This window comes from Nuphar pumila, chromosome 2 (assembly GCF_984573655.1).
Source record: "Nuphar pumila chromosome 2, dmNupPumi1.hap1.1, whole genome shotgun sequence".
Lineage (NCBI taxonomy): Eukaryota > Viridiplantae > Streptophyta > Magnoliopsida > Nymphaeales > Nymphaeaceae > Nuphar > Nuphar pumila.
Window position 1 is genome coordinate 93,841,275 of NC_143250.1, and position 11,138 is coordinate 93,852,412.

Consider the following 11,138-nt stretch of genomic DNA (forward strand, 5'->3'; position numbering starts at 1 on the left):
CAAAGAGAGAAAAGTGCATGATTATTCAATGAGATTTTCTATTAAAATTTGAAAATGCCACTAGATATAATGGTTTAGAGAAACACGAAGATTTTTCATAAAGAAAGGACTGCCAACTAAAACTACAAATCAAACAAGATTGCCCACTAAAAAGGAAAAAAAATGACTATGTCCATCAATTTATTGACAAAGTGTTAACATCATCAGCAACGAAACACAAGAACCAAACTTTAAATCCATCAAAACCCATACGGATCATATGCTAAGAACTGCACAAACATGACCATACCTAAATTCACACCAAGATCCAGAAATATCTAGCACCAATTAACATGAAAAGCAAATATTTTTATTACAAACACTGAAACTCAATCATATATGGGAAAAAATGGCCATCCAAATCTTCATTTATAGTGAATATAAAACTGAGCACAAATACTTATGAATCCACACTCAAAGAGAAAACTCCTCAACTAGATCTGCCCAAATCAAGCCACAAACCGCCAAAAAGACTCCACAGTTCATGAGATTCAACTCCATTCATCACAATTCACATATTCGAACGTCAGAAAGCGAAAAATCTACAGATAGTATCTTAGATCCAAGCAGATCCTGCATAGAGTAACCCTAGTTCAAGAAGACTACATACACCATACCTCTTTTGTGGAGAAAAGCGAGATCGCCAAATCTCACAAAAACAACACCGGTATTTTGGAAAACAGCAAGAAACGATAGAGATTTCGAGAAGATTGCAGCAATTCCAAAGGAGAATTCTCATTCTTACCACCGTGGAAGCCCTGTCACATATATAGGAGGAGAGAGAGAGAGAAAGAATTTTCCATATGAGGGATGAGATGAGAGAGGGGAGACAACAACATGAGCCCACACACTCACACACGATTTCGTGATGCAAATAGATGTATCCACCAGAGATCCCAAATCCTCACCGTCGGACGACCAGGAGGCGACGAACAAGAAACACATAGAGAAAGAGATAAAGAGAGGGGAGAGCTAGTTTTTTTTTTCACCAATAATGAAGGGTTTCCAGGGAGAGTCGGAGAGGGCGGTGGGCAAGGAGAGGAGGCCTCCATCATGTCGTAAGCCATTGCCAGTCGTCTTCTTCACGCTACCTCCGTCGCTGGACCACCACACGCAGTGTTAGGGTTAAGCAACGCCATCGTCATCGCTCAGAGTAAAGAGGAGGAAATCTCGTCCAGCGAGTCACAGTGAGAGAGTGTGTTGGGCGAGAGAGGCACGCCCATCGAGAAAACTTTGTTCCCTTCGTCCTTGTTACTTTTGTAAAAGGGGGAGGGTGGAATGAAAATAACAAGGGGTTAATGGATGCGGCGGACGAACAGAACCCCCATCCGCCGCGTCCAATGTTTGTTAAAAAACATGTTCTTAACGTCTATTTTGTCTTGTGCGACCCACAGAACGAACTATCAAACATACCTATCTCTCTCTCTCTCTCTCTCTCTCTATATATATATATATAAGCTGTCATCAATGATTATCAACGTCACCTCCAAAGTAAGGAACCAAAGTAGCAATATATATGCCCTAAATGCAAGGGAAAATAAAAGAAGCCAAATGTACAGCGGTGTTCGTAGAAGACAGCATGGACCATGGGCTGCACATGGTAGCTGCATGTGTGGACACCGTAGCTTTGCTGGTCTAAATCAGGGGGACACCCCTTGTTTATGGCCGGCAATCATGGGAGGGTTCAACCTGGCTCAAACTGTGTAAGGTGTATGGCAAAGTAACATATATTGGCCGTATCCCGAAAATATACCAAATTTAAAGTTATATTTTCAATAAATGTTTTGCAATAAAAACATGGTAATTTTAAAAAACATCTATTATGAAAGATGTCACATATTTAGTGCAATATTAACTTATGAAAATTGTTCTGTTATTTTCTATAATTGATATGTTTATTCTAGTTCTCTCTCTCTCTCTCTCTCTCTCTCTATATATATATATATATATATATATATTGTTGTGTACCAAGATATTTTCTGAGATTTCCAAGAGAAAACCAAATTTTTGAATAAGACTTTTTCTCGCTGATCGGAGAAGGAGATTTATGATTATTCTATACGGGTGTACCTCATTGGGCTTGAATCTGGAATTCATGAATCTGATTCATGTCAGAACACCACGTTCAAAGCTCAATTGATTTATAGGAACAAAGATAAGTATCCAATCACAATGAACATATATAGGGGCATAAAATGTGCCGGACTGGATTCTGATCTAGGCATTACTGGATCCGAGATAAGCTGCTTTAACCAAATAGGATTTGGATTTGGAGCCATAATACCAAATCTAGATCCAATTAGCAAATTGAATATATTTTACATGTAACTGAGCCAGATTACACTTCGGGTTCAGCTCAGGTTCGTATAGGGATGTAAATGGTTCAGATTTGGGTCAGATGTGGCCAATACTAGATCTGACTAATCGGCTATCCTATAAATTGATAAATGGATTCAGATTTGGACTGGGATGGTGAAAAGCTCAGACAAAATCCCATTGTTTACGTGTAATTGGATTTGGGTATCTGGCAAATCCAGATATCTGTCGGATTTGGTCACAAAAAATTAAAACCGTATCCACATCTGATTATAATCAGATATGGCTTGGCTTACCAAATCTGACTAAATGGAGTCAGATTCTGTCGGGTATTACATAAAATCCAATCCATTGACATCCTTAATTTCTTAACTAGATTTAGATTTGGATGCAAAACTACATAATTTGAAACAAATCACAGAATAGCCCCAAAGGGTGTAGGGCAGGCTTGACAGGCAACCAAGGTTTGATTCCCATGGGCGTCGCCCCTCTGTGCAAGCTAAAGTGTAGCATAGGTCCCTAGGGCAGGGGTCCTAGGTTCAGAGTTTTACGCTGTGGGCACGATGACCCTAGGTATGACAGGCTGAGCCAGCACAACCAGGTCTTCATGCCAGGTGCGGTTTCTTCCAGTTATAAATAATAAGAAAAGCCCAACCAACCGGATTTGGATACTTAACACAAATCAGATCCGTTTATATTCCTCATTGCTGAGAGCTGTCATCAATGATTATCATCGTCATCCGATTCGAGTGCTCCGTCATCTTCTTCCTAATCAAAGTACCAAAAAAGAGCTGAAGAAGTCTACTCTCATTGCTTGAGAGAGAGAGAAAATACACATGCATTACATGCTCACATCAGACCTTGCCGTTTACGTATGCACCCGTAAATGTGACAGGGCTTACTCATAATCATGCGAGGCTGTTTATATATATATATATTGCGTAGTCAACTCTCTCTTCTGAGTAGTTGCGTCTGAAACAACAGAAATAACGTTAACAATACATAGAGACGACTTTATCACTATAAATACCTGCATGACCTAAGGTAACGTACTCCAAGAGATTGAGATCCACCCCTTCAACCACGAAGATGATTCGCTCTACGATCCTCATCACCCTCATCTCCTTCTTCCTTACCTTCATCTCCTCTTCTCTCTCACAGAACGACACCACCCCAGTGACCCCAGACCGAGCCTGCAACTTCACCAGGAACCCTTCCTTCTGCAAGGCCCTCATTCCTCCTCAGACGCGCTCCAACCTCTACGGCTACGGCCGCTACTTGGTCAGGAAGTCCCTGGCTCAGTCGGAGAGGTTTTCCTCGCTCGTAGACCGAACCATAAGGGAAAATGTGACCTTACCCCCACAGGCAGCAGGTGCACTCAACGACTGCCTTCTCCTCTCCCAACTCACCACCGACTTCTTGCTCTCCTCCTTCACAACCCTCAACTCCAACGACACCACCAACCTGCCCGACGACCAAGGCGACAAGGTCCAGGCGTTACTGAGTGCCATAGTCACGAACCACCAGACGTGCTACGATGGGCTCACTCAAGCCTCATTTTGGCAAAGGGGTCACAAGCTCTATGCCCCATTAGTCAATGGGACTAAGCTCTATAGTGTGTCCTTAGCCATGTTCACCCACTCATGGGCTCCTAAGAGCAAGAAGAAGAAGCAGGCTAATCCGGGTCGGCAATTGCTCGACGACCTTCGGGTGGGGAAGGATGGTGTGCCTAACTGGGTTAACAAGGATATCTTCCGGGTTAGGTCCGGGAGAAGGATGGCCCTCCAAACGGTGGGAACAGTGGTGGTTGCGCAGGACGGTAGCGGAAAATACAGAAGGATCAGCGACGCCATTAACGCGGCTCCTTCCAACCTCGACCGTCTGGGGGGTTACTTTGTGATACGCGTGAAGGGCGGTGTGTATCAGGAGAATGTGTCCATAGACAAGAACAAGAAGTATATAATGTTGATTGGGGATGGGATACGCAGCACTGTTATTACTGGCAAGCGCAGCGTGGGAGATGGGTCGACTACCTTTAACTCTGCAACTCTTGGTGAGTTTGGCATTTTCATACATTTATGTAGAGACTCATGCAATGCATCACTTCTGCTTGAAAAGTCCTTGCAGATCTTCTTATACCTGACAAGAAATATTTCAGTCCATGCAATATTCAAGTACCATTTGGTTCATTTTTTTTATATAATGAAAGAGCAGTTTCAAATCATCTCTCTCTCTCTCTCTCTCTCTCTCTCTCTCTCTCTCTCTCTCTCTCTCTCTCAGCTGAGCTAAATTGGGCTCGTTCAAGCTCGTCCATGTGCATAGATGAGACAAGCCGGAGCAGAGGGCCAAGCTTGTTTATGTAAAGGAGCTGATCTCAAGTAGCGGCCTATGTTTATTTGGGTAAAAGAGTCAAGCCTGATCAACTCCATAGAGCTCGATTAAGCTCGAGTTGGTTCAAGTAGGCTAGCTCCTTCAATATTTTAATAATTCCGAATAATATTTTCAATAACAAACATATTTTACGATAAAGTATCAAAAAATATTTTTAATCAGTTAGGTGTCCTCGTGTCCTATTTTTGAAAAAAATTGTGAACTCGTGTCTCGAGCTCTTAGAGTGGCCGTTCGTATCTGCCTTTGTGACATTGATTCTAGAGATGATCTTAATTAATAATGCCTCTCTCTTGCCACTGTGCAGCTGTAGTTGGGGAAGGCTTCGTGATGATCGGCGTCACGGTGCGCAACACGGCAGGACCAACCAAGAGCCAAGCGGTCGCGCTGAGGAGCGGCGCCGACCTCTCCACGTTCTACCGGTGCAGCTTCGAAGGGTACCAAGACACCCTCTACACCCACTCCCTCCGCCAGTTTTACCGTGAGTGCTACATCTACGGCACCGTCGACTTCATATTCGGCAACGCGGCGGTCGTCCTCCAGAACTGCAACATCTTCGCCCGGGTGCCCTCGAGTAAGACCAATACCCTCACAGCTCAAGGCCGAACAGACCCGAACCAGAACACCGGCACCTCCATCATAAACTGCAACATCTTGGCCACTCCTGAATTATCCAGGACAGACAATGTTAGGACATTCCTTGGGAGGCCATGGAGACAATACTCAAGAACAGTGGTCATGAAATCCTATCTTGGTAGTTTGATTGACCCTGCTGGCTGGTACCCTTGGTCCGGTAACTTTGCATTGAGCACGTTATACTACGGCGAGTATGGTAACCGTGGTCCGAGTGCAGGCACCAGCAGGAGGGTTAAGTGGCCTGGATTCCATGTGATGACTGCCGAAGATGCCAGCAGCTTCACAGTGTCCAATTTTATTCAAGGGGACATTTGGTTGCCTAAAACAACTGTGCCATTCGCTTAAGGAGAGAGAGAGAGAGAATTCACAGGAAGAAGGTGGTCCAATGAACGCATTCCTTTAGGGCTTTGGTTGAAATAATGAATTTTCATTTGTTTAGTTATTTACAAGTTGAAAGTTTCCTGTAATTGTATTCGTTCTACATGCAAAATAATCTTGAAAGGTACGCCGTGTTTCCTTGCTACCTACTTTGTTCAGTTGTGTCTAGAGGTTTTTTTGCTTTGGTTAAATCTTAATGTAAAGTATGGATTGACTTGTAACTTTTTCCGGGCCACACATGTACTTTGGTTCAGGTTGATGAATACCCTGAAGGGTTAGCCCGTATATCTGAACTGTAATGATCCTTCGGGCAAAAATATGAATGAATGTAAATGCGAAGAGCTTTCTTTTGTTTACCCTCGTTGTGATTGCTTTCAAGTGATTGTGATTTCTCTTGCTTTCTTGCAGTTGTAAGTGAGCGATCGAAAGGCTTATGGCGGTAAGGATGGACCGTCGCGCCATGCTGGCCTATTAAAGAAGTAGGCTTGTGACAAGTGGTATCAAAACTCGTTCTTGAGCTAGGGAAGAGACTCAGGAGTCTATGTCAAGAGATGCGCTGACAAGCCGTGATTTATGAGCAAGACATCGTAGCGTACTATTATAACGTGCGAAGCACCAAAGAAAAGACAATTGCCGAACTCAAGCACAATGAAGCCTTGTAAGACTACATCAGAACATTCCAGAAGCTCATTCTAGACATACCCAATATGTCAGATGAAGACAAACTCAACTGATTTATTGCGGAATTACAACCTTGGGCACAGTCCAAAAAAAAAAATCCCCAGACTTTGAAAAATGTGTATATGCTAACCGAGCGACTAGTAGATATACATCACAAGTTCTTCACTACATTGACTAAGGTTGAAAAGAAGCCAAACCACGGAGGCAAAAAGCAGGATCGACACAACAATAAAGGTGAGTCATCGACCCATCACTATTCTGACAAGAAGCAGAATTATAGAAAACACAACAATAAATAATCAGTTGTGACTTGTCGGTTCTATGACAAGATACATATTGTCAGGCAATGTCCAAAGCACCTCGTGAAGGACGACAAGCAGGCCAATGCAATGCACACGGAGAGTAGTAATGCCAAGGTCGTGCAATTAAGGATGGGAGTCATGCAAATAATCAATGTAGTTAGAAGTTGAGCAACCAAAACCATGCCGATTAGTAAAGAGCTCATGTATCTGTAAGTCATTGCGAATGAAAAGTCTACTACAACAATAGTAGACTTCGGGGCCACGCATAACTTCGTCTCTCGGGAAGAGGCAGAGCGGTTGGGCTTGAAGCCTAGGCCAAAGTAGAGGACCATCAAGACGATGAACTCTGAGGCCAAGCCAATCCTTGGTGAAGCAAGTGATATGGTTGGGAGTTGGGCCGACAAAGCCAACTTCTCAGTGGTGTTCCTAGAGGACTTCATAATGATTTTGGGCATGAAGTTTCTTCACATTCAAAATGTGATTATACTACCAAAGTTCAACTGGTTGATAATCATGAGGCTAAACTTTTCACATACGATGGAGTGCCTTCCTCTTGGAGGTAAGTCTTCAATGCTATCTGCTATGCAATTAAAAAAGGGTATCAAGCGTGAAGATCAGACATTCTTAGTCACCGTGCACACCAAAGAAAGAAAGGTGGAAGCAACAGTGTCACCAATGCTTACCCCACTATTGGCTAAGTTTCAAGGAGTGATGCCCCCGGTACTGCCAAAGCATCTACCATCAAGACGCGAGGTTGACAACAAGTTAGAGTTGACCCCTGGAGCAAATCCCTCTGCCATGGTCCCTTATTGCATGAGGCTGGCTGAATTGAAGGAGTTGCGCAGGCAGATGAATGAGATGTTGGGGGCAGACATTATTTGTCCTTTTAAAGCACCCATTGGCACCCTAGTACTCTTTCAGGTGAAGCATGATGGCTCCAAATGGTTATGTGTGGACTACCGTGTGTTGGACAAGGTCACAATAAAAAATAAGTATTGTTGTCACTGATAGCAGACTTATTTGACTAGCTAGGCAATGCCCATGTCTTTTCAAAGTTAGATTTGTGATTGAGTTACTGGCAAGTGAGGATTGTTGACAATGATGAGCCCAACTATATCACTCGCTATGATGACTATGAATTCCTAGTGATGCCATTCAGGTTGACTAATGCTCCGGCTACATTCATGACGTTGATGAACAAGATCTTCTACCCTTACTTAAACAAGTTCATGATAGTTTATCTTGACGATATCATGATTTACAGAAGCAGCATGGAGGAACATGTCGGGCACTTGTGAATAGTGTTTCAGGTGTTACAGGAAAATGGCCTCTATGTCAAGCAAGAGAAGTGTCTCTTTAGCTAAGAGGAGATCAGATTATGTGGCTATGTCGTAGGGTGTGGTTTGTTGCGCATGGATGAGTAGAAGATAATAGTCATCTGAGAATGAAGTTCATTGACTAAAGTACTAGAGTTGTGATCATTCTTTGGCTTGACCAACTATTATCGATGATTCATCGAAGGCTACTCTCGTATTGTTGCACCTCTCATGGATTTACTAAAGAAAAATTTAGTATAGCGTTGGATAGGAGCCTGCCAAGATGCCTTCGACGGCTTGAAGAAGGCCCTGGTGAGGGAACCAGTGCTACGGATGACGGACCACCCTAGACCCTTTGAAGTTCACACAGACGCCTCAGACTTCGCCATAGATGGAGTTATTATGCAGGAGGGCCATCCAATTGCCAATTAGAGCTAGAAGCTAAAGGATGCAGAGAAGCGCTACATAGTGCACGAGCATGAAATGACAACCATAATGCACTACCTCAGGACCTGGCGGCACTATCTTTTGGGTGCCTAGTTTGTCGCCAAGACGAATAATGCCGCCATGAGATATTTTCAGACACAGAAGAAGCTTACACCGAAGCAAGCTCGATGGCATATATTTCTAGCTGAGTTTGAATTCGCTTTGGAGTATAAGAAGGAGAAGACCAACGTTGTTGCTGATGCGCTAAGTCGCAAGGTAGAACTGGTGGCTGTGAGGGTGGAGCCTTCTAATGTTTGCTTGGAGGGTGCATTACTGGACCTCATCCGTGAAGTTATGCAACAAGACATAATAATGCAACACCTTGTCTCTCTGGCGCAAGCAGGAAAGACTTGACGATTCTGGCTACGAGATGGCCTCATCGTGACTAAAGAGGGACACGTCTTTATGCCGCGGTAGGGAAGCCTTCACGTTACCTGAGCGGAGCCGTAACTGATAGCGTTTGGTCAACTTCACGCCTGATAAAAAATAGCGCTAACAGTCAAAAAAGAATTTATGTAGAACACTGTATCCGATTCTGGTTCACATGTGATACTGGATCAACTATCCAGCACAAGGGATGTTATGCTTGAACTGACTTGAAGGTATGGCACAGAAAAATTTATGCGTGATCTAACTCATTGAACCGTATGTTATCTTTGTATTAAACTATCCTGCGTGAATGAGGAATCACACAAGCCTGTTCAATGGCCTGGAACTGAATATTGTGCTTTACGTTTTCTAAACAAAGAAGGAAAAAAAATGACACACTATATGGTGTATCAAGAAGCATTGTGAGTGATTGCGATGCTCACTTCACGGGAAAATTCTGTCGCAAAGTATTTTGGCTACTCTGCTCTGCTCTGTTATTTTTAACACATTTTTACCCACAGACCGATGGGCAGACGGAGCACATCAACGGACTATTGGAGTAATACCTCAAGCACTTTGTTAGCGCCAATCAAAACAACTAGGTAAAGCTCCTAGATGTGGCTCAATTCTGCTATAATCTTCAGAATAGTGAGTCTTCAGGCCACAACCAGTTTGAGATAGCCACGAGATAGCAGCCGCTGACCCCATACACTCTAGCCGCGTAGGAGAAGGGAAGGCCATCCTTTGCCTATCAGTTGTTCAAGATTGGTACGAGCAGACTGAGCTGCTGAATGCATTTTTTAACAAAGCGACCACGAAGATAAAGAAGTGGGTGGACAAGCACTGTCGTCCTGTTGGGTTCCATGTTGGGGACTAAGTGTTGGTGAAACTCTACTTGGATCATATAAGCATCTTCCGTGGACGGCACCACAGACTAATTAGGAAGTACGAGAGACCATTCATCATCACCAAGAAAGTGGGCAACCTAGCGTACAAGCTGGACCTACCCCCAAACTTCAAGGTGCACCCAGTGTTCTACGTGTGCAACCTGAAACCATTCCATGCGGATGAGAGAGATCCAGAACATAGTGTGCTATAACGCGTTTCTATTTTGCAGAGGGCTTTGACAGCACAATGGGCTGAGAAGCGTCTCAACAAGATCCTTTGTCATAAGGTCAATCACTTTGGTGAAGCAAAGAAGTATCTAATGCAATGGGAGGAGACAACAGAGCCAACGTGGGAGCCAGCATTTCGAATAAAGAGCCGCTATCCGGTCGAAGTTAGGGCTTACCACAAAGCAGATGGCATCGAGGGTCGCACATGACTTGAATGGGGGAGTTTGTTCCCCTGCGACCTACTTTGCATAGTTGTGTCTAGAGTCTGTTTTTCTTTGGTTGAGTCTTGATGTAAAGTGTTTAGTCACCCATGTACTTTGGTTCAGGTTGATGAATACCCTGAAGAGTTAGCCCGTAGATCTGAACTGTAATGAGCCTTCGGGGCAAAAATGTAAATGAATGTAAATGTGAAGAGCTTTCTTTTGTTCACTGTCATTGTGGTTGCTTCCGAGTGATTGTGATTTCTCTCCCTCTCTATTCTTTCACATTCTTGCACTTTCAGTTATCAAAGTTTTTGCAACTGCAAGTGAGTGACTGGAAGGTTTGCAACAGTAAGGAAGGATCATCGCGCCACAGTGGCCTATTGAAGAAGTAGGCCTGTGACACACCGTCTAGTGTTTAAAGTGCTCTATTAAGAACTAACAATTTGATAATTGGCCTATTTTTTGTTCATGCTCTTCTATTAATTTTTGTAAGAGTCCTGGGTTTTGACTTTCTTGTCTCAAGGGGTGATATAGAAATTTTATTGTTTAAGTAGTGGGTTAATCCATATAAGTTTCAAACATGCATAAAGGGAGGATATTTTCATAGAGAGAGAGGGAGATGATACTCAAAAAGAGAGAGAGACCTACGAAGGTCGCTAGAGGGAGGTTCACAGTGTTGAGGAAGGCTCATAGCATGGGGGGAGGCTGGCAAAGGATGCCAGAAGGGTCGGGGGGGAGGCTCGCTGAGAAGGGAGTGGATGGGGAGATGTGTAGAGGGGGAGAAATAGGGTGATGTTTTTTTTTAATGTTTCTCGTCTCTGTTCTCAGTGTAACATGGTGAGGGGGTGGAATGGTGAAACACCGTTTCATGGATATGCTCCATGCAACGTGCAAGATGCACCATCAAAC

The 11,138-nt window shown here is 43.6% G+C and overlaps 1 pseudogene; it reads left to right on the forward strand.

Moving 5' to 3' along the window:
• The first annotated feature begins 3,444 nt into the window (after positions 1-3,444).
• Positions 3,445-5,724, forward strand: LOC149846172 (pectinesterase pseudogene; annotated as a pseudogene).
• Positions 5,725-11,138: the final 5,414 nt, after the last annotated feature.